The 24,598-nt window shown below is 45.2% G+C and overlaps 1 pseudogene; it reads left to right on the top strand.

The window, feature by feature from the left end:
• Positions 1 to 16,931: 16,931 nt before the first annotated feature.
• LOC133501578 (5S ribosomal RNA) lies at positions 16,932 to 17,050 on the top strand (annotated as a pseudogene).
• The last annotated feature ends 7,548 nt before the right edge of the window (positions 17,051 to 24,598 follow it).

The following is a 24,598-nucleotide window of genomic DNA, read 5'->3' as shown; positions in this document are numbered from 1 at the left end:
ATTCCTGTGTTGATATGTACTTGGCCATTAAAGCTGACTCTTATTCTGATTCCAATTCTGATTCTGACCTCCCAGAAGCTGTTCCAACATGCTTGGACTGTTTTTTCACTTCCTTACTATACCCACCATTGCTCTGGACTTTTGCCCTAAGGTATTTAGAGGTCTCCACCCTCGTCGTCTCTTCTCCCTCTAGCCTTAATCCTCCCCATCAACCTTCTCATTCATGTATATGCGTCCACTAGTAATAGTCATGGCAGTTTTTTGAGTATACTGAATCACACAATCAGTCTTTCAAAAGATTCATTCAAAAGATTCATTCACAAAATCGTTCACTTTGTTTTCAGAAAATGATTACCAGAATTTGCTTCCACATTCCCAAATGATGCATCCTTGAGGCTCACATTCACTCAACACATTCACCAAAGGACTATAAAGTACGAAAGATGCAGACTTGTTGTTATGCGGCTCAAAAAAGCCTGTATATACAATTTTGTATATGTGTATAAATTGTGTATAAATTGACACTTATTTTAAATATCTGTGCTAGTTTGCATGTGCTTGACTGACTTAAAATGACCGTTAGCTTGAAGAAACAGCTGCTAGTGAATTGCCACTCATCACCACTGCAAACAGGAAGGGACTCAAGGCTGATCTCTGCAGTCCCACCTCCACATTAAATAACTCACACCTACTGCATGCCTCATCACTGTTCTGCTCCCCTCATACATGGATTGTACTATTCTAACATATTGATAACACATTACTGTAATTATGATATTATGATTGAAGAAAATGCTACAGGGTGCAGTTAAGACAAGCATAATTGAAATGTATTCACATTTCTACCACAAAAAATCCACATTAGAAAACGTTTTTTTTTTTTTTAATCACACTACTCACTCTTCTTGAACATTTATTCCTCATTTCTTCTCTCTTCATCCATTCGTGAATCCTTTTCCCCTCTTCTTGAAGGCAAATGTTTGTCTTGTGTTGTGTTGTAGTCTGCTGACATGTAATGACAATGATGTGAGTAGCTATTAGTATAAGTTCACAGTGCGATCCGGCCCAGGGAGGCGGGGGTGTTGGATAGCGGTGGGGTGGTCTTATTGGTGTTTTGGAGGAAATCATTGACTGCAGGGACATCTTGGGACTGGAGGTACAAATTTTTAACCAGCTCACTCACAAATTTTGATTGATCACTCATTATCACCTCGATTACAGAAGAGAGCATTACGCATCTTGCATTGATGAATTTTTTTCTATACATTTCTTAGTGTGTCAAAAAGTCCATGGCATGCTCAGTCATACAAACATGTGCAATGCACATGTTACAATAAACTGTACGACTGATGTCAGAGTTTTGTCCACATTGTTGGAAGTAAGTCGGACTCGTTTCCAGTAAAGGTTGCACTGCGCCAAGGCTTTGTCGCCAATTCTGTTCATAACTTTTATGGACAGAATCTCTAGGAACAGCCTAGGTAAAGGGTTAGGAACCTTTTCGACTGAGAGAGCCATAAAGGCCAAATATTTTAAAATGTAATTTCAAAAGAGCCATACAATATTTTAAAAACTAAGTACAGGTGTATTTGTGCATTTATATAAGACCAATACTTTTAGTGTACAATAAGTCTCTGAATTATTTTAAATAACATTGTTACGCTGTTGCTCACCAATGATGACAAAAGTACTTCTTACCATTAATGCAACATGTGGTGCTGCACGGTTTGCTGATGCCTTTATAGTCTGTTTCACGTCTGTCATGATCCTGGATTCCAGCCAGGGCTGGGCGTGGCCGTCTAATCGGAAGGGTCACACCTGCGCCTCATGACCTCCGATTAGACCCAGTACATATAGGACCCGGGGGACGACAGAGACTCTGCTAGATCGTTGGCTCTCATGCCTCGTTCCCGCACTACCGTACTCCTGACGTCTACCTCCCGTGTACCGACCAACGCCTGTCTCCCGACCTACCCCGTAAGCCTGCCGTTACTGATCTTGCTGCTTGTTTGGACTGACTCCCTGGTAACCGACATTGGAACGAATAAAGGCTTATTCCGCACTGCTTACCTCTCACCTGAGTCGTGCATTTGGGTCCACCCCCGAGTCTCGTCCGTGACAGAACGATCTAGCCAAGAACATGGAACCAGCCGACTCTGAAGCCATTCGCCGTGCGCTGCAAGTGCAGGGCAAACGCCTGGGTGAGCAAGAGGCTGCTCTCCAGGGTATGACTCACCAGATCCAGGAGCTCTGCACCCAGCTGCAACCGTGGCTAGCCTCCCAAGCTAGCGCGGCCGCTCCTGTGCCTCCCCGTGCCACCATCACTCCGCTCTCTCGACCAGAGCGGTTCTCAGGTGACTCCGGTAACGTCAAGCCCTTCCTGGCGCAGTGCGATCTCCACTTTGAGCTGCAAGCTTCCGCTTTTCCCACGGACCGCTCCCGGATCGCCTTCGTCATTTCCCACATGACAGGGAGGGCGGAGGCATGGGCCACCGCCGAGTGGAGCCGTAACTCGGAGACCTGCCGCTCATGGGCGAGCTTCGTCTGCGCGCTCACCCAGGTGTTCCAGTATGCGGCTCCGGAACGCCAGGCGGCGTCGTCACTCATGACAATTCGCCAGGGGCGTCGCCGCGTGTCCGACTACGCCATCGAGTTCCGGATTCGGGCTGCCGAGAGCCGCTGGAATGAGGAAGCCCTCCATGACGCGTTTTACGAGGGACTGTCCCCACAGATCCGTGGTCACCTCGTGGCCATGGATCTTCCGCCTTCGCTTAACTCCCTCATCGCATTGGCCCTCAAGGTGGACCAGCGCCTCACCGTGCAGAGACAGATGGAGGGCCTGAGGGAGGAGGAGAGGGAGAGTCGCAGTCCGGTTGTTTCCGCTTCCCGGCCACCCGTGTTGTCAGCTTCACCGGAAGCCATGCAAGTGGAGGGGCTTGGCAGCTCAGCGGAGGAGCGCTTACGTCGGCGACGAGAGGGACGCTGTTTTTACTGCGGGTGTTTGGGACACTTGATCGCCCGTTGCCCGACTCGACCAGGGCATTCTGACATCAGGATCGCTACTCCGGTGAGTGTGCGGTACACCGCGACGGGATCAGGGAGGTCCCTTCTTCATCTCACCTTGGGAACGGACTCCCGTTCATGCTCTGTGACGGCTTTCATAGATTCTGGGTCGGAAGCAAACCTGATAAATCCCCGCGTGGTCGAGGAGCTGGGGGCGGCAACCTTCCCCACGCAACGGTTTCGTCACGCCTATGCCGCCAACGGCAAGTTCCTTTGTCGGGTTACACATCGTACTCAGACGCTACATATGAGCTTTCCGGACGCTCACTCAGAGCGAATTAGCTTTCATGTCTTCGACGCACGCAGTAGCGACATCATCTTGGGCAGTCCGTGGCTCAAAGAACATAATCCGCACATAGATTGGACCACGGGTCAGATCAAGACTTGGGGTGAGGACTGTCTCAGTCGTTGTTTCGCTGTCCGGAGAGACAGGGGTATTCAAGTCGCGCCGGTTCGGCTAACAGAACCTGGTACCGCCCTGGACCTGACCGCAGTGCCCTCCTGCTATCACGACCTAGGGGAGGTCTTCTCTGAATCTAAGGCAAAGTCTCTACTGCCACATCGGTCATACGACTGCGTGATTGAACTCCTGCCAGGCACCTTTCCTACCAGAGGGAAACTGTTCTCTTTAACAGGACTAGAGCATCAAGCCATGAGGGACTACATCGAGGACTCGCTGGCAGCCGGACTCATTCGTCCCTCATCTTCACCAGCCGGTGCGGGGTTTTTTTTTGTCAAGAAGAAGGACTCCACGCTGCGACCCTGCATCGACTACCGAGGACTGAACGACATCACAGTCAAGAACAGGTACCCTTTGCCGCTTATCTCTACAGCATTCGAACTCCTCCAGGGAGCCCGGATCTTCACCAAGCTCGACTTGCGCAGCGCTTACCATCTGGTGCGGATTCGGGAAGGGGATGAGTGGAAGACGGCGTTCAACACCCCCACAGGGCACTATGAGTATCTTGTGATGCCCTTTGGACTGACAAACGCTCCGGCCGTCTTTCAGAACTTCATTAACGACGTGCTCCGGGAGTTCCTGAACAGATCTGTCTTTGTTTACCTGGATGACATTCTCATCTTTTCAGCAGACCTAGCCTCTCACATTCAACAAGTCCGAGAGGTGCTCCGGCGTCTGCAGCAGCACCAATTATACGTGAATATGGATAAGTGTGAGTTCCATCAGGCATCCGTGTCCTTCCTAGGCTTCGTCCTGGCTGAGGGAGAGATACGGATGGATCCCGGGAAGGTCGACGCGGTGCTGCGGTGGCCTACCCCCACCAACAGGAGGGACGTGCAGAGGTTCTTGGGATTTGCCAATTTCTATAGGAAATTCATAAGGAACTTCAGTTCCGTGGCCGCTCCTCTGCATTCGCTCACTTCGCCAAATACCACCTTCGACTGGTCCGGGACCTGCCAGGAGGCCTTCAGCAGGCTCAAGGCAAGTTTCACTACTGCGCCCGTTCTCATTATTCCGGATCCCGATAACCAGTTTGTGGTGGAGGTGGATGCATTGAATTCAGGAATCGGAGCAGTCTTGTCGCAGAGGAGTCCCAGGGATGGAAGGATTCACCCGTGCGCGTTCCTGTCTAGAAAGTTGACCCCGGCAGAGAGGAACTACGACGTGGGAGATAAGGAACTGCTGGCGGTCAAGAGCGCGTTGGAGGAGTGGCGGCACTGGCTGGAGGGCTCGCAAGTACCGTTCGTTGTCTTCACGGACCATAAGAATCTTGAATACCTGAAGTCCGCGAAGAGGTTGAACGCCCGTCAGGCCAGGTGGGCTCTATTTTTCACCCGCTTCCACTTTAAGGTGTTTTACCGCCCAGGCTCCAAAAACGGTAAGCCGGATGCACTCTCGCGGATCCACGAGGGAGGGCGCACTGATTCAGACGCCGCTACTATCCTGCCAGCGGGGTGCTTCGTGTCCGGGTTCACCTGGTGATCGAGTCGCGGGTGAAGGAGGCCCTGGAAGAGACACCGCCACCCGCGGATTGTCCGTCGGGCCGTCTTTTCGTCATCCCATCTCTGCGGGGAGACGTCATCAACTGGGCCCATACCAACAAGACGGTCTGCCACCCGGGTATGGCGAAGACACGGTCAGTGGTCGAACAAAGGTTCTGGTGGCCTAACCTCAGCAAGGATGTAAGGGAGTTCGTCAACGCCTGCCCGGTGTGTGCTGCCAATAAAACTTCCCGCCTACGGCCCGTTGGTGAGTTGCAACCCCTGTCCATCCCCTTTCGTCCGTGGTCACACATCGCGATGGACTTCGTTACCGGCCTGCCGCCTTCACAAGGGAACACAGTGGTGCTGTCCATAGTGGACCGTTTCTCCAAGATGGTCCACTTCGTGCCGCTCCCGAAGATCCCGTCGGCCAAGCAGACAGCCCAGTTGGTATTAGACGAGGTCGTCCGTTACCACGGTCTACCCCAGGACATCGTTTCGGACAGGGGTCCGCAATTCAGCGCCCGTTTCTGGAAGGAGTTTGCAACCTCATCGGCGCTTCAGCAAGTCGGACATCGGGTCATCACCCAGAGTCTAATGGCCAGACTGAGAGGATTAACCAGGAATTAGAGACCGTTTTTCGATGTCTGGTATCCAGGGACCAGAGCACGTGGAGCCAGCACATCAAGTGGGTGGAGTATGCCCACAATTCCCTACCCTCCGCTTCAACAGGTATGGCTCCACTCCATGTCGTGCATGGGTATCCTCCGTCCCTGTTTCCTCCACTGGTCACAGAATCCACAGTTCCGTCGGCCCTGGCTGTGGTGCGACGCTGCAAATGGACCTGGGAAGCAGCTCGGAGGACACTGCTGCGCATGAGCAGCGCCTACAAGGCCGCAGCAGACCGCAAGAGGAGGGTCGCACCAGAGCTCAGAGTGGGACAGCGAGTGTGGCTCTCCACCAAAGATCTCCCGCTGCGGACGGAATCCCGCAAACTTGCTCCCAGGTTTGTTGGCCCGTTCCCTGTTTCCAAGGTTATTAACCCGGTCGCCGTCTCGTTGAAACTGCCCAGGTCGATGAGGGTGCACCCTACGTTCCACGTCAGCAGACTTCGCCCGAATCGCACGTCGTCGCTGGCTCCTACGCTCAAGTCCCCCCCGCCCCCTCGCATGGTCGACGGTGGGTTGGTGTACACCGTGCGCCGGTTGCTGTCGTCCCGCCGCAGAGGGAGGGGGGTCCAGTACCTGGTGGACTGGGAGGGATATGGCCCGGAGGAGCACTCTTGGATCCCCTCCCGCTTCGTCGTGGACCGCTCCCTCATCAGGGACTTCACGCGGCTCACCCTGATGCGCCTGGGCCGTCCAGAGCCGGCCGTTGAGGGGGGGTACTGTCATGATCCTGGATTCCAGCCAGGCCTGGGCGTGGCCATCTAATCGGAAGGGTCACACCTGCGCCTCATGACCTCCGATTAGACCCAGTACATATAGGACCCGGGGGACGACAGAGACTCTGCTAGATCGTTGCCTCTCATGCCTCGTTCCCGCACTACCGTACTCCTGACGTCTACCTCCCATGTACCGACCAACGCCTGTCTCCCGACCTACCCCGTAAGCCTGCCGTTACTGATCTTGCTGCTTGTTTGGACTGACTCCCTGGTAACCGACATTGGAACGAATAAAGGCTTATTCCGCACTGCTTACCTCTCACCTGAGTCGTGTATTTGGGTCCACCCCCGTGCCTCGTCCGTGACAACGTCGTCAGATTAAGCATCACCCAGGCACTAAGACTTCCATACGTTCATCCTGAACGCAATTCAATTTGATTTGCCATCATGCTGGTACGGTGAACAGTTCTTTCCCACAAAGGCGTGTCTTTTATTCGTTTGATTATCTTGTCTTTATGCAAAATTGACAAAATATTTATTGGCAATGTCAAATACGAATGCTTTGGCATACACCCCAACTGTGAATTTCAACACACAGAAGAACCCTCCCTATCCACGAAGGCTGTCCATTCTTGTTGAAAACTTCAGTACTCATGTTTTTTTCATTAAGCAACCTTTGTCAAAAGCGTTTCCATAAATAGTTGTTCCGACACGATGACGTTAGACCCTTCTGCACCTGTGGACAACTACTACCACACAAAAACTACGACAACCCCGCCAGGCCAAACTGTCTCTGTGTCATTTGTGTTGCCTCCCACACCAAACTATGGCAACCCCACTAGGACAAACCTTCTCTGCACAACAGAAATCACATGTACAGTATGTCTTTATGAGTGCTCCGCGAGCCATATGTAACCACCAAAACAGCCAAGTATTCCTCGCGAGCCATAGGTTCCCGACCCCTGGGCTCGGTGTAGAGGGCCTGGTTTGGTGGCCTCAGTATCACATTCATGCTTTTTGCAGATGATCTGGTTCTATTGGCTTCATCAAGCTGTGTTCTCCAACTCTCATTGGAGCGATTCACAGAGTGTGAAGCGGCTGGGATGAGAATCAGCATCTCCAAATATGAGACCATGGTCCTCAGTTGGAAAAGGGTGGCATGTTCTCTCAAGGTCGGGGATGAGACCCTGCCCCAAGTGGAAGATTTCAAGTATCTTAGGATCTTGTTCACAAGTGAGGTAAGAATGTAGTGGGAGATCGGTGCAGCATTTGCAGTGATATGGACTGAAAGAAACAGTTCTCAATTTACCAGTTGATCTATTTTTCTCCCTTTACCTATGGTCATGAGTTGAGGGTAATAATGGGAAGTGTAAGATCCTGGATACAAGTGGGTTTCCTCCCCAGGGTGTCTGGGCTCTCCTTTAAAGATAGGGTGAGAAGCTCAGTCTTACGAGAGAGGCCCAGATTCAAGCCACTGCTTCTCTGCATTGAGAGAAGCCAGATGAGGTAGCTGGAGCATCTGATTCAGATGCTTCCCAGACACCTACCTGGTGAGGTACTCCAGCTACATTCCACTGGAGACCCTGGGGACAACCCAGGACACGTTGAAGAGTCTACGTCTCTTGGTTGGCCTGGGAACTTTTCAGGAAGAGCTGGACAATGGATGGATGGATTGATGGATGGATAATAGAAGTACAGAAAATTCAGCAATGGCATGATGATGGCGCACCAAAATGGTCTCAAGCCCGATTGCTTGTAAGCGCAGGGGAGTGGGTGACAAGTGAGGGATGGGATGGAACAGTTCAAATGGCCTCATGTGATTACGCTATTAAACTCCCATTCCAGTCATTATCAGTAGCTTCGTGCCTAATCACAACAACGTCTTACGTGTAACCCCTTTGTGGTATAAGGTACAACTCCCTGACGACTCCCTACTGCGTATAGGACCACAGCGCCATGAAAAAGTATTTGACCCTGTCATGTTTTTTTTTTGCATATTTATCATACACAAATGTTTCAAATCTTTAAAACAATTTTAATATCACTCTGACACAACTTAAGGAAATACAAAATGCACTTTTCAAATGACAATTCAATTTAGTAATGCATGAAAAAAAATCCAAACCTTTCACATATTTGCAAATGGTTAGTTCAATTTAATTTTCCAAGCAAGACCCAAACCTGATTACCACCATACTGGTTTAATCAAGAAAATCACTCAAATAGAATCTGTCTGAGAAAGTGAAATAGGCTACAAGATCTCAAGAACCAATCCATTATGCCATGATCCAAAGAAATTCAAGAAGAAATGAGAAAAAATAAGTCTTGAAATCCATCAGTCCGGAAAAATTTAGTCAGCCATTTCCAAGGCTTTGGGGGTCCAGCGAACCATTGTCAAAGCCATTATCCACAAATGAAGAAAACTGTGACCAATGGAAAACCTTCCCATGTGTGGACAGCCAATTACAATTACTCCAAGAGCGCGATGACGACTCATCCAGGAACTACATCGAAAGTCTTGTAGGCCTCGCTGGCCTCAGTCAAGGTCAGTGCTCATGACTCTAAAATCAGAAAGACACCGGCCAAAAATTGCTTCCACAGGAAATTTCCATGTTGAGAATCCTTGCTGTCAGCAAAGAATACAAAGGCTCATCTCACTTTTGGCCCCCCCAAAAACAAACTCTCTGCAAGACCTTTGGAGAAACATTCAGTGGACTGACAAGTCAAAAAAAATAACATTTTTGAAGGTGTGCAGCTCGTTACATCTGGTGTAAAAATGGCACAGGATTTGACAAAAAGAACATTATGAAAAAATAAAGCATGGGGATGGCAGCGTGATGGTCTGGGGCTACTTTGCTGCCATCAATTTGTGACCTCAAACTCAACCGCTCTTGGATCATGCAGTGGGACAATGATCCGAAACCAGCAAGTATACCTCTGAATGGCTCAAAAAAATTAAAATCAAGTTTTTGGATTGGCCAAGTCAAAGGCCAGATTGAAATCCAATTGAAATGCTGTGGTGTGACCCTAAACGGGCACTTCATGCTAGAAAACCGTCCAATATAGAAAATTTGAAACAATGCTGCAAAGAAGAGTGGGACAAAATTCTTTCAGGGCCATGTGAAAGACTCATCACGAATTATTTCAAATAGATGATTTCAGTAATTGCTGCCAAGGGTGTAACAACAACCCATTATTTGGTTGAAGGGTACAATTACATTTTCACATAGGGTCAGAAAGGTTTGGATATTTTTTTTGTCTCTTGATAACTTAAATTGTCATTTGAAAATGCATTCAGTATTTCCTTGGGTTGTCTCTGAGTGATGTTAAAATTGTTTGGATGATTTGAAACCTTTGTGTGATCGATATGCAAAAAAATAAAAACCCGGACTGAGGCAAATGCTTTTTCCAAGTACTGGGATATTATAAAATAGATGGATGGATGGATACTGGACACCTTTTATCCTGTTTATGTTTGTAGGAGGTTGATACCAGTTGAGAACATCCTGAAATGGTCACCAGTCAATCCCAGGCCCAAGAACAAAATGTGGGGATAAAGAACAATACCAGAGTACTGTATTATCTATTTTCTATTGCTTAGGCCATTCAGGGAAATTGGTCAGCTGAGTCTATAGAAGACAAGAATTCTTTGTGCTTGTTTTTTTTTTAGACGTTAAAAGCATTTGTATGTATATTTTTAACTTTTTGTTCATTTTTTTTCCATGTTTTAGATTTTGAACTATACAGTGTTGCCACGTTATTTGCAGGGGTTACGTTCTTTACACCCCAGCGAAGAATGAAAATTTGGGAAAATTGGACAAAGTATTAGAATACCTATGTATGAGATGTACCATATTTTTGCAACCATAAGATGCACTTTAAAGCAATACATTTTCTCCAAACTGGAGAGCATGCCTTATGGACACTAATGTTGTGACTTGACCAATGAAGAACACACTGGTTACACCTGTTTGAGTGTCCATGTAAGATACAATCTTTTACCCCATTAATGAGTGAGTAGATGCTGTCCTTTTTTTTAATTTTCATGATTTGATACTTGGGTGCATTCTATTTATTAAAAGGCCTTGTCCTAATTATCGAAAAATGTCCCTTCTATTTTAAGAATGCTCGGCACAATGTTAACTATAATAACAGATGCAACACTTTACCAACATAGCCAATAACAATAGCCATTCTATTCTTGGTTATTTTGGCTATTACTTAAATCAGTACCGGGTTCTGATTGTTACAAGGATTGTCTAATAATCCTAGTTCAGTGCAAAAGATCATTCAGAGAGAGAGCAGGTTTAAAATGTATGGTTAGACCATCACTAACATCCACTATTAACCTAAAAAGTTACTCTGTTGAGGCGTGGGGTAATTTAAGAGGGGCTGACGCTTCATCACCGGCTGTTAGAACCTAGGCAAATTACTCTCGACACCAGAATAAGAAAGTTCCTGTCACAGTTTACAGTCCATTGTGCAATATGCACGGACAACAGGCAGCTTTAACCCTTTAAATGGATAGCTGCTCATGACTGTCGTAGTACCTACAGTGCAAGGGAGCTTTGGGTACGCGAAATCTGACACATGCCCCCCAATGTGGAGCATTAAGCGTTCAAGGATAAATAAACTGCATTAACAATTTGTTGATGTTACATATGAATTTAGACTAAAATCCTCTTGCTCAAATTAGCAAAATATGACAAAGCAGTTGTATTGCGTTTAAGACAATTTAATCACACACACAACACATGATAAAACATCTAACACAAAATAGAAGTTCAAAGACCAAGGAGTCGAGCCAAGCTATGAGTATTCACCAGAGTTGAACAACCAGGCAAATGTTCTTTCCAGCGAATATTCCAAGTCAACAAATGTTCAGAAATGTCCAGGGATGAAAGGCAGAATGCAGTGTAGCGTGTACTTGTCTACTTGTCCTAAGAGTGGTGGTAAGAAGCTCCGTTGATGGTCCTTCTCATCCTTATATAGGCACTCCTTGGAACATTCCAGAATTCCGCATCACAAAAGACCCGAATCATAATAAAATAAAAGTATGAAAATAAAGAATAAAAATACACACATAACATTGAGAAATAGCGTAGAAAGCTCTCAGAATCCCATGATTTTTATGGTGTCTCTTTTTTTTTTTTCCTTGAACAACTGTGGAACTCTACTCACTGATAAAAGTTTTGTCAGTTGACCCTAAATTGATATAAAAGTTTTCTTTGAGGTATAGCGTTTCCTGGAAAATAACTTTTTTTCCCCCGCAGCACTGAAATAGGCGTTGCATGAAGAAGATAACTTTTATATCAAAGACAATGGCACCCGTGCCTCTCCATTAAAACATCATTGGAAATACTGACAATACCAGTCATCGATGTAAATGGACTATGTTCTAACAATCTGTCTGGGAAAGAAGCGGAAAGAACAGCAGTGTGGGCCATGAAGGTGCAGTGAGCTACAGTGAAGAAAATGAGTATTTCAACACCTTGCTATATTGCGAGTTCTCACATTTTGAAATCATTGAGGGGTCTGAAATTTTCATCATAGGTGCATGTTCACTGTGAGAGCGATAATCTGAAAAGAAAAAAAATCCAAAAATCACAATGTCAAGGTGGTTTATCATGGCGCCGAGCCGGGCCGCTTTACGGCGTTGTCGTTGGACGCGGCTGAGTACGGCATTGTCGACAGCGTTGTTCAGACCCGCCGCCGCTCACGAGCCCGACGCGCAGCCTTCGCCAAAGCTGTGACCGGGGGACGCGGCGCCTCGGCCGGGGTGACTCATTTTTGGCGCTGAGGTGGCTTATCACCGAGCCAAGCCAGGCTGCTTTATGGCGTTGTCGTTGCACGCGGCTGAGTGTGTCATTGTTGGGATTATTCATAGCTGCTGCCATCCGCAAGCCTGACGCCGTCCGACGCGCACATTGACACATTTAGCATGCCTGTCATATGTACGCGGATCTTTTGTTACGTTATGAGAGACCAATTACGTGGTTCGCCCCAAACTATTGTTTTTTTTAGTAGATGTATACACATGTCAGGTTCACCAATCAGACATTCATTAAACAGGACAAAAAAGGAAGCAAAGACATCAGTTCAAGTCTCGCGAGGAGATGGGAGAGGAACTGTCTCGTACAATTCACCACTACACTCTCTGATTATCCTCTCCTCAGCACCTCTATTTATTTAGTTTTAAGACGCCCCTTATTTACATGGATGTTACAAAAAGGAGACGGCAAGCAAAACAGTTGGAAACAGTTTACATGTTTGTTCATGTGCGTGTGCATGTGTTGAAGATTGCTGAATACATGTGTGGTCATCATTTCATTAATAGGCAGGAGTTCGAATAGTTCTGATGATTAGATGTTTTTGTTCTTGTTATCTCCTCCTAAGAGGCTGCCACGTTATCTAGAGCAGAGCAAAACATTTCTTTATTGGAAGCAGATGTATGATAATTATGATCACAATTATTACTACACTTCCCCCCTGTTTATCCTACATTTGCTACCACGTTTTCTAGAGCAGAGCAAATCATTCTTCATTGCAGGAAGAGCAGTAACTGAATCAGAGCAGAGCAAAGCATTTCTTCATTGCAGGCAGGAACAGTTAATTATTTATTATTGTTCTTATTCTTATTATTATTATTAGTTATTATATTTACAATTATTTCTACATTATCCTCCTGTTTATCCTACATGTGCTCAAATCCTCACATCATCTACCTCTGATTTGGAACCCACAAAGCTCTCATCCTCCGCACCCGTGCAATTAATTTTTCACGACGAATCGGGTCTCTTGCAAACTTATGAAGGGTAAATCCATCCTCCCGAGTGTTCAAGCAATATCCAGCAATGCAACGAGCCGGCATTTTGACAAACACGAAGGAAGAACGAGCTACCTTCCCAGAGATAAAACTAATAGAATCAAACGAGTCCACTTGAGGGCAGTCCTGCCATGTGTGTCACTTCTTCTTGAAAACAAATCCCTCGAGAGGATTTTCATGGCGGGAGTTACAAAAAGCTGTACACCTCAAAATCACGTTTCGTGGTGAAAAAACACGAGTCTATGTCGGCTGCCGTTTTTTTTTTTTTTTTTTCATTAATAACATACTAAAAATCATGCATTTCATGACATTGGCCCTTGAAACCAGCGCATGTCAAGGCCCGCCTTAAGTTTGGCAATGACCATTTGGATGATACAGAGGAGTTCTGGGAGAAAGTTTTGTGGGCAGATGAGAGCAAAATGGAACTTTGTGGTCATACAGTGATGAAAATAAGTATTTGAACACCCTGCCATATTGCAAGTTCTCTGAATTAGAAATCATGGAGGGGTCTGAAATTTTCATCGTAGGTGCATGTCCACTGTGAGAGAGATAATCTGAAAAGAAAAATTCTGAAATCACAATGTATGATTTTTTTAACGATTTATTTGTCTGATGCAGCTGCAAATAAGTATTTGAACACCTGTCTATCAGCTAGAATTTTGACCCTTAAAGACCTTTTAGTCCTCCTTTAAAAGTTCCCCTCCACTCCATGTATGATCCTGAATCAGATGCACCTGTGTGAGGTCGTTAGCTAGTCGGAACTTCTTGACTTCACACACCAACTCGGGCTCATTTCCTGCCAAAGAGGTGGCATTCCACGTCCCTAGAGCCAGTTTCTATAGCCAGGGATCGGCTTTCCAAGGTCCCTGCCTTCAGCCACCACCCAGCTCACACTGCACCAGACCCTTATGGCCCCTCCCACAGATGGTGAACCATGGGAAGGTGGACCCACTTTGGGTTTTGCCCGGCAAAGCCCCATGGGTGCAGGCCCAGGCGCTCTCGCCTTTGAGCCCCACCTCAAGGCCTGGCTCCAAAGGGGTCCCAGTGACCCGCGTCCAGGCAAGGGAAATCTAGATCTAATATTTGTATTCGTCATAGGGGTTTATAGAGCTGTGCTTTGTCTGGTCCCTTACCTAGGACCTTTTTGCCGTGGTTGACCCTCCCAGGGGCATGAAACCACAGAAAACATAGCTCCTAAGATCACTGGGAGACATAACCCCCTTCACCATGGTAAGGTGACATCTCAAGGAGAGGCTGAACTGAAACCATTTAGGAAATGATTTGTTCTTTTTGCTTGACCGTCGCCCATCGCCATGACGTGAGAGAGTTGACAAGGAGTGGAAACGAAACTGTTCAAGCTTTCTGTAACTCTTGTAAATTTTTGGAGAATGACCAATGATCAGCCAGCGTGCAGCTGGGAGCGGGACTGATTTGCGACTTGTCAGCGAAGTCACTTTGACGAATGACCAATAAGCACCCAGCATCAGGAAGCACCGTGCAGGCAGGGGAGGGAATAGGCAAGGCTACCAGGCACTCATCCTTGAGCACCACCTCCAGCCCTGGCTCCAGGGGTGGGCATTGACCCACAAGGGAAAACTATCCATTCAAAATTGTCATCATAGGGTTCTTTTTTCATTCTCTGTCTGTTCCCTTACATAGGACTTATTTGCCATGGGTGACGCTGCCAGGTGCATAAAGCTCCAAACAATTAAGCTTGTAGGATCAGTGAGACACACAAACTCTTCAGCATGTTAAGGTCATAGTTCAAGGAGGGCGACTTGCCTCTTTAAATGGTTATATCCAAGCTGTCATAGGTGTGCATTTGTATGTTATTTGAATGTGGTTCACATCCCCTAGAGCTGACTCTATGGTGGACGCTAGCTTGCTAGCTCCTTCCATTGATTTTTACACTACACTGCAGCATTTTTCCCCTTGTTGTAACCACCTCAAACACACATACACACCCATACTCACACACTCTACCCCCAACTGAGCTGCTCTTTTTCAATTGTATTATTTTTTCCATTTCTCACTCTTTCCTCATCACAATAAGAACAGCAGAGTCTCTTGAAACACTCACTTTGAATATTGTAATGATTGTGTGTATGCCACTGAGTGTGTGTATGTGTATGGGCTGCTATTGACATTTTAAGTTAGACAGATTGGGATTTAGGTTTTGACGCAAATTTTTTGCATTGCACTGAAAAGAGCTGGGACCACCGTTCCCAAGGTGACTGCTGGTAATAAACTAAGACGTCATGATTTGAAATCATGCATGGCACGGAAGGTTCCCCTGCTTGAACCAGCACATGTTTCATGTCACATCTTAAGTTTCCTAATGACCATTTGGATGATACAGAGGAGTCATGGGAGAAGGTTTTGTGGTGAGATGAGACCAAAATGGAACTTTTTAGTCATAATTCCACTTACCGTGTTTGGAGGAAAATGAATGATGAGTTCCGTCCCAAGAACACCATCCCTACTGTGAAGCATAGAGGTGGTAGCATCATGCTTTGGGGGGGTTTTCTGCACATGGGACAGGACGACTGTACTGTATTAAGGACAGGATGACCGCGGCCATGTATTGTGAGATTTTGGGGAACAACCTCTTTCCCTCAGTCAGAGCAGTGAAGATGGGTTGTGGCTGGGTCTTTAAACATGGCATGGACCCAAAGCACACAGCCAGGAAAACCAAGTAGTGGCTCCATAAGAAGCATATCAAGGTTCTGGCATGGTCTCACCAGTCTCCAGATTTAAACCAAATGGAAAATCTTTGGAGGGAGCTAAAACTCTGTGTTTCTCAGTGACAGCCTAGAAACCTGTCTGATCTAGAGCAGATCTGTGTGGAGGAGTGGGCCAAAATCCCTCCTGCAGTGTGTCCAAACCTGGTGAACAACTACAGGAAATGTTTGACCTCTGTAATTGCAAACAAAGGCGACTGTACCAAATATTAACATTAGTTCTCTCAGGTGTTACAATACTTATTTGCAGCGGTATCACAAATAAATCCTTAAAAAAATCACACATTGTGATTTCTGGATTTTTCTCTTGAGATTATCTCTCTCACAGTGGACATACACCAAAGATGAAAATTTCAGACCCCTCCATGATTTCGAAGTGGGAAAATTTGCAATATAGCAGGGTGTTCAAATACTAATTTTCTTCACTGTATATGGACCCCAGGAAGGTTATTAAACTACTATGGCACAAGCTAATAGGGCTATAAGCAGAGGCTGCTGGTTGATCGAGTCATTAATTTTGTTACCAAAATACTTTGCCTATAACTTCAAAAATCAATCAGTATCCCCATACTTTATCATATGATCGCTAGCACTTGGTGAAATAAATCATCCACTGATTTTGAGTTTGTAACTACAACCGTTGTTGCCGAGCTAATCAAGCTATCTATCTGACATCCATCCATACATTTTCTGAGCCACTTATCCTCACGTGGGTCGCGGGAGAGAAGGTGCAATCCCAGCTGTCATTGACCAGGAGGCAGGGTTCTCCCTGAACTGGTTGCCAGCTAATTGCAGGGCACATGGAGACAGACAACACTCGCTCTCATAATCACAATTTAGAGTCTCCAAATAATGCATGTTTTGGGGATGTGGGAGGAATCCGGAGTGCCCGGAGAAAACCCACGCAAGCCCTGGGAGAACATGCAAACTCCACACAGTCAGGGCCAGGATTTAAACCCTGGTACTCAAAACTGTGAGGGCTTACGGCCATGCTACCCTGAGAACGCCCGACCTCGTCAGAACTCGGAAGCGAAGTGGGGTTGGCCCTGGTTAGTATTTGGATGGGAGACCCCCTGGGAATACCAGGTGCTGTAAGCTTCTCTCCCGGGCGAAATGCAGATTGGTTGCATCAGGAAGGGCATCCGGCGTTATACTGTGCCAAACAAATATGCGTTCATCTAGGATGACACACTATGGCGAGCCCTAACGGGACAAGCAGAAAAGAAAAGAAGAAGACTCAGAACTGTGAGGCCAACGCTTTATAGTTGCGCCATTGTGCCAGCCATATACTGACTGAGGATGTGTGGTGTGTATTTATTGAGATTATTTTTCATGGTTTCCTAATTTTATCTTTTATTTAGTTTTTTCAAATGTAGAATCTGCTTATGTTGAAGTTACGCTGTGGTTTTATTGCAATTTCAATATATATTTTGTTATTATTGTTTGTATTAAAGTTATTTTTCAAGTTACTTTGGGTAAAAAATTGTCACTAATGAATGGGTCAGGTTTTCTCATACCAACTGTCATCCAGATTGTTCTATGATATCGTATCATACCAATATCTGTATCGGCTGAAATTCAAGGCTGTAATATTGGGATCGGATTGAAAGTGAAATAGTTGGCTCTTCGCAGCTTTGAGTTCAATATTTCTTGACATAGAATCCACAATCTCATCTTGTATGCCAGTCGCACCCATGGGTCCAGCTACGTCCATACAAAGTGATACCCACAACGCAGTTCTCTTGACTGTAAGTCCGTCCACCCTGTGTCCTCCGCATCCTGCATTTTATTTATTGCACAATTCACAGCCCCATAAGGTGGCACAATTAACTCTCAGGGAGACTCAAAGCTTCAATTTTTCCAACTCCCTCCTTGTAGAAAGTGAGCCAATGTAGACTAGCGCTTCATGTTCAGCTTGCACAGTCTTCCCCACTTACTTTTCTGGGACTTCCTTTCCATTTTTTTCTGAATGTACAACTATAATTCTTATTTGTTGGACATATTGAGCCACTTCATTATCCCCTTGGCAGTTGCCCCCCACCTTAATGTGGGCCTTCTAGTGGAACAACATCAATGTTCAAATTTACCTTCAGCTTTCCCATTTTCTTCCCTTACGGCTAAATCGTCTTTGAGGGGTTGGAAACAATGTTGACTGTCAGTTACAATCCTTACATATCCAATGTGCTGATTAATAAAATCCAGCACTCCTTCCAAAACAGCAGGCAGTTCTTCACCCTGTGCACTGCCAGTTATTCAACCAACCCTTCTCAACGTTTTGCTTAAGAATAAAGCCACAGTGAAAATGACGGTCTCCACCTTTTATGTATCCGTCGGTGTAGAAGATAAATTTGAATGGCTGGTCCTTAGCTCAGTCAGGCACCATCTGCTAATTGGCAGAGGTCCCTGGTGTCCAATGGAGTACCTTTCTATCTTCCCCATCGGTCGCTTTGGTGCTTTCTATACTAGCTTTCCACAGGACTAGATGAACCTGACTGTCTAACCACTTTGATATCTTGACCTTGAGCGATGTCATTTATGGCACTGCTGTATTTGGCAAAAATGTCAAGTTATTTTTATTACTGTGGGAATTTCTTTCCAGCGTTGATGGGGAGTCGCTCCAAAGGGCGAGTCGTCCTTTTCCTTTGTTGCTTACAAACACCACCACATCATCATCTTCACAGGTCTCCCCACCAGTTTGTCATCTAGGCTTTCTGGTTCTCTTGTCTTTTACAGATTGTTTCAGCTTTTCCAAATTTTATTTGTTCTGAGCATGTTGAAGCGGGGCGGCTCTTGCCAAGAAAGGTTGTGGGATTTCCAAGAATGCCTGTGAAGTGGGCTCCTTCCTTTATGGGTGTCTAGTATTGTTATTTCTTTCACATTTGTTTTTATCCATCTATCCATTTTCTTAGCCACTCACAAGGGTCATGGGAGTGCTGGAGTCTATCCCGGCTCTCAACGGGCGGTAGGCAGGGTTCTCCCTAAACTGGTTGCTAGCCAATCACAGGGCACATGGAGACAGCACTCACAATCACACCTATGGGCAATTTAGAGTCTCCAGTGATTGCATGTTTTTGAGCTGTGGGAGGAAACCGGAGTGCTCAGAGAAAACCCTCGTCGTCACAGAGAAAAGGTGCAAACCCCACAAAGGCGGGGCTGAGATTGAGCCCGCCTCCACAGAACTGTGAGTCCAACATTTTACAGTTGCACCACTGTGCCATTATTTGTTTTTATAGTTCATGAAATGTTATTGATTCGTCTTATGTGTAAGTGATTTCTGAAGTGTTAGCTTTTCCCGAATTGCTACATTAGTTTGAACTTACAGGCCACCATAGTTTTTTTTTATTTTTAATTTTTTTGTCCGATCAGATTCCAGTTTTGATGTGTTGCATGTAAATATAATCTTGTGTCTAACACACATGCTCACAATACACGTACACACACTAGTCCAATGTTTGACACATTCATTTTCTGAGCCACTTATCCTCACAAGGGTTGAGGGAGTGCTGAAACCTATACCAATTGGCATTGGGAAGGAGGCGGGGTACACCCTGAACTGGTTGCCAGACAATCGCAGGGCACATAGAGATAAACAACAGCCGCACTCACAATCACACCCAAGAGCAATTTAGAGAGTCCAATTCATGTTGCGTGTTTTTGGGATGTGGGAGGAAACTGGAATGCCCGGAGAAAACTCACTCGGGGCACAGGGAGACCATACAAATTCCACATAGGTGGGGCTTGGATTGAACCTGGGTCCTCAGAACTGTGAGGCCAACGCTTTCCAGCTGATCCACCGTGCCGCCCATGATTTATTATTAATAATGTTATTATTCTGTGGCATACAGTGCCTAAAACACTTTACAAAGCCCCACATTCACCCATGCATACACCATTGCTGTAGTGCAAGTTGCTGTAGACCCTATGGGAACAATTTAGGTCTTACACAAGAGCACTTGGACATTAGAAAATCAAAGTGGAACTGGTAACCCTTCGGTCACTGGATGACTCGATTTACCAACTGCACCACAGTAGACAGACAATAGCCGCACTCACAATCACACTTAGGGGATATTTACAGTGTCCAATTAATGTTACATGTTTTTGAGATGTGGGAGAAAACCAGAGTGCCAGGAGAAAACCCATGCAAACACTCTCGATACAGTGAAGAAAATAAGTATTTGAACACCCTGCTATAATGCAAGTTTTCCCACTTAGAAATCATGGAGGGGTCTGAAATTTTCATCCTAGGTGGATGTCCACTGTGAGAGAGATAATCTAAAAAGAAAAACTCAGAATTCACAATGTATTATTTTTAATGATTTATTTGTGATACTGCTGCAAATAAGTCTTGGAACACTTGAGAAAACTAATGTTAATATTTGGTACAGTTGCCTTTGTTTTCAATTACAGAGGTCAAACATTTCCTGGAGTTGTTTACCAGGTTTGCACACACTGCAGGAGGGATTTTGGCCCACTCCTCCACACAGATCTTCTCTAGATCAAACAGGTTTCTGGGCTGTTGCTAAGAAACACAGAGTTTCAGCTCCCTCCAAAGATTTTCTTTTTGGTTTAGGTCTGCAGACTGGCTTGGCCATGCCAGAACCTTGATATGCTTCTTATGGAGCCACTCCTTGGTTTTCCTGGCTGTGTGCCTCAGGTCATTGTCATGTTGAAAGACACAGCCACGACCCATGTACAATGCTCTGACTGAGGGAAAGAGGTTGTTCCCAAAATCTCACAATACATCAGCCGCGGTTATCCTCTCCTTAATACAGTGCAGTCGTCTTGTACAATGTGCAGAAAAACAACTCCAAAGCATGATGGTACCACCCCCCACAGTAGAATGGTGTTCTTGGGATGGAACTCATCATTCGTCTTCCTCCAAACACAGTTAGTGGAATTATGACCAAAAAGTTCCTTTTTGGTCTCATCTGACCACAAAACCTTCTCCCATGACTCCTCTGTATCATCCAAACGGTCATTGGCAGACTTAAGACGGGCCCTGACATATGCTGATTTCAGCAGGGGAACCTTCCGTGCCATGCATGATTTCAAACCATCAGCTCTTAGTGTATTACCAGCAGTCCCTTTGGAAACGGTGGTCCCAGCTCTTTTCAGGTCATTGACAAAGTCCTGTCATGTAGTCCTGGGCTGATTCCTTACCTTTCTAAGGATCATTGAGACCCCACGAGGTGATATCTTGCAAGGGGCTCTACTCCGATTGAGATTGACCGTCATGTTTAGCTTCATCCATTTTCTAATGATTGCTCCAACAGTGGACCTTTTTTCACCAAGCTGCTTGGCAATTTCTCCGTAGCCCTTTCCAGCTGGGTGGAGTTGTACAATTTTGTCTCTGGTGTCTTTGGACAGCTCTTTGGTATTGGCCATGTTACAAGTTTGTGTCTTACTGATTGTATGGGGTGGACAGGTGTCTTTATGCAGCTAACGACCTCACACAGGTGCATCTGATTCAGGATAATACATGGAGTGGAGGTGGACTTTTAAAGGCAGACTAACAGGTCTTTGAGGGTCAGAATTCTATCTGATAGAAAGGTGTTCAAATACTTATTTGCAGTTGTATCACAAATAAATCATGAAAAAAAATCGTACATTGTGATTTCTGGATTTTTCTTTTAAGAGTACCTCGATTAGATAAGATTATCTAACCTTCTCTCACAGTGGACATGCACCAACAATGAAAATTTCTGACACCTCCATGATTTCCAAGTGGGAGAATTTGCAATATTGCAGGGTGTTCAAATATTTATTTTCTTCACTGTATGTTCTTCAGATGGTAAAGGACAGTTTTAGTAATTTATTTGATAAGACTGTTGAAAGACACGTTAGAACACCACGGTTTTGTTTTTAAAGATAGTGTGTCCAGGTATTTATGAGGAGCAGTCATCTGCAAAAAACGAACTTTTTACATTTTTTTTAGGTTGAGTTGAAGAAAATTTTCCTCATCCAGTTATTTATCTGCTTCAGACAGAGGCACAACACCTCCATCTAACTATATTTATCTCGAGACATTGCTACATATAACTCTGTGTCATCTGCATAGCAATGATAGTCAAAACTAAAGCTCTGGAAAATTTGACCAACAGTAGTATATACAGGCTGAACAGGAGGACTCCAAGGACTGACCCTTGAGACTACACTTTTTCAAAACCCATGAGGTGGTGGTGGCACATGTGAATGAAAGTGTACATCTTTTTCATAACGTCTAGATGGTGGCATACAATTATAAAATTTAATCTTTTTCCCTCATGTGCAGCAGTGAATTTTGACATTTTTTATACAGAAAAATCATTGTGACATATGGTGTAATATCGCCTTTTAAAAACAGCTTTGTTCAACACAAAAATCCAGTTTTAATTTGCAAGTTTTCATTACCTTTTTGCTAAACTGGAAACTTCTCAAGTGGACTTTCAGTTTTGTGAATGTTAGATGACAGAAAGTAATCGTTTTTCCCTACTGTGTCTCCGGTTTTGTTGTTCTTGTTAAGTCTGTGATTATTCTGACAAAGCTTCTCAAGTTTTCCTGCTGAAGTAGTGCAGTGAAATGTCCTCTTGTCAGAGTGTTTCGATCACCTGCTGTGTCAGTGGAACAAACTAGTTGTCTGCTTTCACTGGAGGAAACAATTGAATTTTGAGAATCTTGGCACTTTTCCATTTGTGAATTTTCCCCAAAGATGAATAACCAATGTGCAGGTTTCACGAAAGTACTAGCTAACTTATCCATTTCCGCTCGCAACACATAGTAACAAAAAAACCTTAGACATAAAAGTAAAGGCTTCTTTATACTTGGGCATGCTGGCTACCGCGCTGACATCACTGCGGCGCTCCTGCATGTAGTTTGCCATTATGCTCGAGCACAAACCACGCACACACTTTTGAAAATGTGCTGTCGTTTTGGTCCAAGTCAGAGGTATACTTATCCTTCTATCCTATCCTTAGGATTGTATTGGGTAGTACAACACCATGTCGGGTTTCCTCAGTATATTTTGGTCCTTTCCAGTAGGCGTTTTTTACTTTCCCTTCCACAACAAGGAACAAACCAACAACAATTGTGACTGTAGAAGTGTTTGCTTAAACAAATGGGTATAAAAAAAACAAATGATACATTTAATTAAGCTGTAAATTTTATCTAGAGGGTGGCGGCATGGGCGGTATGTGGAGCTGTGAGGAACAGTGAATAGGTCTCCACAGCCTGTGACTAAAACAGACAAATGATGAGATTTGCTTTGCACCTTTTGCCACACAGTAACTTTTTTTGAAGTGTGCGTGGCATGCTACACAGTGGTGCTGTGTGTGGTAATGCGTAGGTCACGTGATGTAATGCAGGCATTGTCTACCGTGGGAGAGTAAAACCCTTTAACATCATGGCAAAACATACACTTGGTCTGCCCGATGATCACTTCAAGGCGACATAAGAAGTGAACTAGAATTCCAAAATGTCAGTTTTACTTTCCTTCTGGATCTGTGGTGTAGCTATGTAGTTATCTGATATTAGTGTTATGTTTGCAAATGATTCTTTCAAAAGAACGATTCTTTTAGTGAACAAACTGAATGGAATCAGTTTGCGATAACTCCATCTTTTTGCTTGGCTGCCGTGGGGTAAGGCAAGTAAGTCACCTGTGAGCGGAAACAGAACTGATGACGTGTTCTGTCACTCAGTTATGAATATTCGGCCAATGAGCAGCCAGCATGCAGGCAGCGGTGGGACTAATTTGCGACTCGTGAGTGATGACACTCACTTCAGCGAATCACCAAGGAGAAGCTGGGATCAGCAGTGCTATGCAGGAAGAGGAGGGACTTAAGTGGACTGAGTGATTCGTTCCTGAAGTGGTGTACTGAGGAACTAAGTAAGTGATTCAGTCACTGAACTGGTGTGCTTAAGAACTGAAAAGTGATTCATTCGTTTGTGATCTGCTTTCATTTGACAGAGGAATGATGTACTACACAGTGAGGTTACTCATGAGTGATTTTAACAAGTCATCCTCGCAGGGTTAGCTTTCACTGGTCCTGTTTCTTCAAGCTAATGGCTAATTTTGAGTCAGTGAAGTACCGAAAAGGCACACATTTAAATAAGTGTAAATTAATCGTAAATGTATATAGCTACACATACATATTCCCTTTGTCTATAACTGCATTATTTTTCTTCTTCTTTTCCTTTCGACTTGTCCCGTTAGGGGTCGCCACAGCGTGTCATCTTTTTCCATCCTAGCCTATCTCATGCATCCTCCTCTCTAACACCTACTGTCCTCATGTCCTCCCTTACAACATCCATCAACCTTTTCTTTGGTCTTGCTCTCGCTCTTTTGCCTGGCAGCTCCATCCTCAACACCCTTCTACCAGCATACTCACTCTCTCGCCTCTGAACATGTCCAAACAATCAAAGTCTGCTCTTTCTCACCTTGTCTCCAAAACATCCAACTTTGGCTGTCCCTCTAATGAGGTCATTTCTAATCCTATCCAACTTGTTCACAGTAAGCGAGAACCTCAGCATCTTTATTTCTGCTACATCAATTTCTGCTTCCTGTTGTTTCTTCAGTGCCACCGTCTCTAATCCATACCACTGCCTCACCACTGTTTTATAAACTTTGCCCTTCATCCGAGAAGAGACTCTTCTGTCACATAGAACACA

Source organism: Syngnathoides biaculeatus, chromosome 5, assembly GCF_019802595.1.
Source record: "Syngnathoides biaculeatus isolate LvHL_M chromosome 5, ASM1980259v1, whole genome shotgun sequence".
NCBI classification, from domain to species: Eukaryota; Metazoa; Chordata; class Actinopteri; order Syngnathiformes; family Syngnathidae; genus Syngnathoides; species Syngnathoides biaculeatus.
Note: the sequence above shows the minus strand (reverse complement) of the source record. Positions and strands in the feature narration are given on the sequence as shown.